Raw genomic sequence first — 5,968 nt, forward strand, 5'->3', positions numbered from 1 at the left:
TGCTAGTTAGGATTAGCAGTTCTGTGAAAATGCAGTCTTAAACTATTCACAAGTTTGTTATTTGTGATTTTGCTCCCCAGATATCCAAGGAAGCAGAGAATCTCTTAAAACAAAAACAAACGAAATAGACAAAAACATAACTCTTGGAATTTTTAAAAGTTGTGAGGAGCAACTGGCAGTGTACAAATAAATACTATTTGATGTAAAGAGTAACATTGTAAAGGAATCAGATAAGATGCAAGGATAATTAGAAAAAGCTGATATTTTAGATAAGACAGGAATGTTTTCTTAATAAGGAGACAAAAAAAAAAAAAAAAGAATCTAGATAGAATCTAAGTAAGGGAATTGCAAATATCCCAAATGTGTTTGCTCCATGAGTTTGAGAAAAACAAAGAGGCCAATGTAATTGCTGCAGAGTGAGCAAAGAGGATTAGAGCAGGAAATGAGGTGAGAGCTAGTAGCTGAGTTACCATGGTGAACTTTCAGCCCGTTTCAGCACATTTTGTTCTAGGTGAGAGAGGAAACCAATGCAGAGACTAGACCAGAGGACTGACATGGGGATTATTAGGTTTTATAGAATTTCTTCTACTACTCTGGGGGAAAAATAACTAAAAATGGTCAATGTAATGTTATAGAGACAAGTTTATAAGTCCTAGTAATAAACCAGCCGAAGGAATTGGAAGTGGAGGTGGGGATAACTTATATACCTGGTATGTTTTGATGATTTTGAAGGTGTAGATGACATGAATTGCAGTAGATTGAATATGAGGTGGAAAAGAACAAAACCTTTAGTATTACCTGCTTTCCCCATAGTTCATTTATCCTCTAGTAACTCTTGTTTATTCAAATTTTTACTACCTGAACTCTGTAACTCATTTCAAGTAAAAGTATAGAGCCAGCCAAGCACAAATAGAAAATAAAATACATGATCAATTTTGTGCTTATTCTACTTTTCCCCCCATAATTATTAATAATTAAGTATCCCCATATAATCTTTCTGATAGATATTTATTTTATGAAATCTGAGAAAATCAAAAATTATCTTTGGCATTATTCCATGTCTCTTTTCAAATGTCATTAATTTTGAATCCTTTTCTTTCTTAAAAGAATGGAGCTCTCCTTTTTCTATACCTAGCTATACACAGTCTCTTCACAAAGGCCAACTTGTTTAATCATATCTACTGATCTAGGCACTTAAACTGTTAGTATATCCCAGGCATTCTTTTTTTTTTTTCCCCCCAATTATTTTTATTAGTTGGAGGCTAATTACTTTATGATATTGTAGTGGTTTTTGCCATACATTGACATGAATCAGCCATGGATTTACGTGTGTTCCCCATCCTGAACCCCCCTCCCACCTCCCTCCCCATCCCATCCCTCTGGATCTTCCCAATGCACCAGCCCCAAGCACTTGTCTCATGCATCCAACCTGGACTGGCGATCGATCTGTTTCACACTTGATAATACACATATTTTGATGCTGTTCTCTCAGATCATCCCACCCTCACCTTCTCCCATAGAGTCCAAAAGTCTGTTATATACATCTGTGTCTCTTTTACTGTCTTGCATATTGGGTTATCATTACTATCTTTCTAAATTCCATATATATGCATTAGTATACTGTATTGGTGTTTTTCTTTCTGGCTTACTTCACTCTGTATAATGGGCTCCAGTTTCATCCACATCATTAGAACTGATTCAAATGAATTTTTTTTAATGGCTGAGTAATATTCCATTGTGTATGTAACACAGCTTCCTTATCCATTCATCTGCTGATGGACATCTAGGTTGCTTCCATGTCCTGGCTATTATAAACAGTGCTGCGATGAACATTGGGGTGCACATGTCTCTTTCAGATCTGGTTTCCTTGGTGTATATGCCCAGCAGTGGGATTGCTGGGCCATATGGCAGTTCTATTTCCAGTTTTTTAAGGAATCTCCACACTGTTCTCCATAGTGACTGTACTAGTTTGCATTCCCACCAACAGTGTAAGAGGGTTCCCTTTTCTCCACACCCTCTCTAGCATTTATTGCTTGTAGACTTTTGAATAGCAGCCATTCTGACTGGTGTGTAATGGTACCTATTGAGGTTTTGATTTGCATTTCTTTGATAATGAGTGATGTTGAGCATCTTTTCATGTGTTTGTTAGCCATCTGTATGTCTTCTTTGGAGAAATGTCTGTTTAGATCTTTGGCCCATTTTTTAATTGGGTTATTTATTTTTCTGGAATTGAGCTTCAGGAGTTGCTTGTATATTTTTGAGATTAATCCTTTGTCTGTTGCTTCATTTGCTATTATTTTCTCCCAATCTGAGGGCTGTCTTTTCACCTTGCTTATAGTTTCCTTTGTTGTTCAACAGCTTTTAAGTTTCATTAGGTCCCATTTGTTTAGTTTTGCTTTTATTTCCAATATTCTGGGAGGTGGGTCATAGAGGATCCTGCTGTGATTTATGTCAGAGAGTGTTTTGCCTATGTTCTCCTTTAGGAGTTTTATAGTTTCTGGTCTGACATTTAGATCTTTAATCCATTTTGAGTTTATTTTTGTGTATGGTGTTAGAAAGTGTTCTAGTTTCATTCTTTTACAAGTGGTTGACCAGTTTTCCCAGCACCACTTGTTAAAGAGGTTGTCTTTTTTCCATTGTATATCCTTGCCTCCTTTGTCAAAGATAAGGTGTCCATAGGTACATGGATTTATCTCTGGGCTTTCTATTCTGTTCCATTGATCTATATTTCTGTCTTTGTGCCAGTACCATACTGTCTTGATGACTGTGGCTTTGTAGTAGAGCCTGAAGTCAGGCAGGTTGATTCCTCCAGTTCCATTCTTCTTTCTCAAGATTGCTTTGGCTATTCGAGGTTTTATTTTATTTCCATACAAATTGTGAAATTATTTGTTCTAGTTCTGTGAAGAATACCGTTGGTAGCTTGATAGGGATTGCATTGAATCTATAGATTGCTTTGGGTAGTATAGCCATTTTCACAATATTGAGTCTTCCAATCCGTGAACATGGTATATTTCTCCATTTGTTTGTGTCCTCTTTGATTTCTTTCATCAGTGTTTTATAGTTTTCTATATATAGGTCTTTTGTTTCTTTAGGTAGATATACTCTTAAGTATTTTATTCTTTTTGTTGCAATGATGAACGGTATTGTTTCCTTTATTTCTCTTTCTGTTTTCTCATTGTTAGTATACAGGAATGCAAGGGATTTGTGTGTGTTAATTTTATATCCTGCAACTTTACTATATTCATTGATTAGCTCTAGTAATTTTCTGGTAGAGTCTTTAGGGTTTTCTATGTAGAGGATCATGTCTGCAAACAGTGAGAGTTTCACTTCTTCTTTTCCTCTCTGGATTCCTTTTACTTCTTTTTCTGCTCTGATTGCTGTGGCCAACACTTACAAAATTATGTCGAACAGTAGTGAGAGTAGGCGCCCTTGTCTTGTTCCTGATTTTAGGGGAAATGTTTTCAATTTTTCACCATTGAGGATAATGTTTGCTGTGGGTTTGTCATATGTAGCTTTTATTATGTTGAGGTGTGTTCCTTCTATTCCTGCTTCCTGGAGAGTTTTTTTTTTTTTTATCATAAATGGATGTTGAATTTTGTCAAAGGCTTTTTCTGCATCTATTGAGATAATCATATGTTTTTTATTTTTCAATTTGCTATTGTGGTGCATTTCATTGATTGATTTGTGGATATTAAAGAATCATTGCATTCCTGGGATAAAGCCCATTTGGTCATGATGTATGATCTTTTTAATATGCTGTTTGATTCTGTTTGCTAGAATTTTGTTAAGGATTTTTGCATCTATGTTAATCAGTGTTATTGGCCTCTAGATTTCTTTTTTTGTGGCATCTTTGTCTGGTTTTAGAGTTAGGGTGATGGTGCCCTCATAGTTTGGAAGTTTACCTTCTTCTGCAATTTTCTCGAAGAGTTTGAGTAAGATAGGTATTAGCTCTTCTCTAAATTTTTGGTAGAATTCAGCTGTGAAGCCATCTGGTCCTGGGCTTTTGTTTGCTGGAATATTTCTGATTACAGTTTCGATTTCCATGCTTGTGATGGGTCTGTTAAGATCTTCTATTTCTTCCTGGTTCAGTTTTGGAAAGTTATACTTTTCTAAGAATTTGTCCACTTCTTCCAAGTCGTCCATTTTATTGGCATAGAGCTGCTGGCAGTAGTCTCTTATGATCCTTTGTATTCCAGTGTTATCTGTTGTGATCTCTCCATTTTCATTTCTAACGTTGTTGATTTGGTTCTTCTCCCTTTTTTTCATAATGAGTCTTGCTAACGGTTTGTTAATTTTGTTTATCTTTTCAAAAAACCAGCTGTTAGCTTTGTTGATTTTTGCTATGGTCTCTTTTGTTTATTTGCATTTATTTCTGCCCTAATTTTTAAGATTTCTTTCATTCTACTAACCCTGGGGTTCTTCATTTCTTCCTTCTCTAGTTGCTTTAGGTGTAGAGTTAGGTTATTTATTTGACTTTTTTCTTGTTTCTTGAGGTAAGCCTGTAATGCTATGAACCTTCCCCTTAGCACTGCTTTTACAGTGTCCCATAGGTTTTGGGTTGTTGAGTTTTCATTTTACTCATTTCTATGAATATTTTGATTTCTTTTTTTATTTCTTCTATGATTTGTTTGTTATTCAGAAGCATGTTATTTAGCCTCCATATGTTTGAATTTTTAATAGTTTTTTTTTTCCTGTAATTGAGATCTAATCTTACTGCATTGTGATCAGACAAGATGACTGGAATGATTTCATTTTTTTTGAATTTACCAAGGCTAGATTTATGGCCCAGGATGTGATCTATTCTGGAAAAGGTTCCATGTGCACTTGAGAAAGAGGTGAAATTGATTGTTTTGGGGTGAAATGTCCTATAGATATCAATTAGGTCTAAAAATATGGAACGCTTCACGAATTTGTGTGTCATCCTTGTGCAGGGGACATGCTAATCTTCTCTGTATCGTTCCAATTTTAGTATATGTGCTGCTGAAGCAAGCACCCAGGCATTCTTTTGTTATATAATCCTTGTAACTTAAGTTTATTTTTATTCATATTTTATAGATAAGAAAACTAAGCAAAAGAGTGGTTAATTAGATTGTTTGGCCTAACAACCTTAGTGAGAATAGATCAGAATTCACACCCGAGTAACCTGGATCTAGAGCTTGTTCTTTTAGCTTCCAAGCAATGGGACCTCATATATAACCCCTCTCCCAATTAGTAGAATTTACTACCTGTAAATTCCTCTAAGTCCTAGTTTTCTTGAGGAACACAAGTTGTTGATGCTTTTTTTAAAGGTAAATTACATGAAGTAGTAGATTATGATTTTCCAATTAAAAAGCAAATAAACAAATGGAAAAACAAAGGAAAAGCTGTGCAACACTAATGCACTGCAATCCAATTAAAATGGATAAACTGTCAAAACACCATTCTACTTAAAAATAGCACAGGTTAATGGATAACACTTTTTTTTAAAAATTACATTTCTTAATGTCTTTGCTTATTTGCAAGGAAAAAGAGCTCTTTTCAGCAAAACGTGAGGCTATATTATAAACTATCAACATACTTTGTTTGGTACCTAATAAAGGAAGTGTGTTGAGACCTCATTAGAACCCATCAACAGAAGTCCTAGAAAGCTCGTCTCTCAATCACCTTTTCTCCATAGAAGACACTCTGGATATTATTTCTGCATAGAACATTACCTCCTTTTTTTCACTTCTCAAAATTGAGAAAACAATTGAAAAATTAGCTCAAAGGAAAATATATGTAACATTTCAGATTCCAACTAATAAAAGTTAAGCAGAATTTTTGTGTCTGTGTGTGTATTTAGGACAGAAGATCAGTTCAGTTCTCTGAGTTGTGGTGACCTAGATGGGTGAGATGAGGTTGGAGGAAGGGTGAAACAAGAGGGAGGGGATATACTTACTCATATAGCTGATTCACTTCATTGTACAGTAGAAAGTAACACAGCATTGTA

General features: G+C 35.1%; 1 non-coding gene across 1 annotated transcript; it reads right to left on the reverse strand.

Moving 5' to 3' along the window:
• Window positions 1-4,886: 4,886 nt before the first annotated feature.
• Window positions 4,887-4,993, reverse strand: LOC122687184. The gene has a single exon (XR_006339076.1). It is a non-coding gene; the product is annotated as a U6 spliceosomal RNA (small nuclear RNA).
• Window positions 4,994-5,968: the final 975 nt, after the last annotated feature.

The sequence above is a fragment of the Cervus elaphus genome, chromosome 30 (genome assembly GCF_910594005.1).
Source record: "Cervus elaphus chromosome 30, mCerEla1.1, whole genome shotgun sequence".
Taxonomy (NCBI): domain Eukaryota; kingdom Metazoa; phylum Chordata; class Mammalia; order Artiodactyla; family Cervidae; genus Cervus; species Cervus elaphus.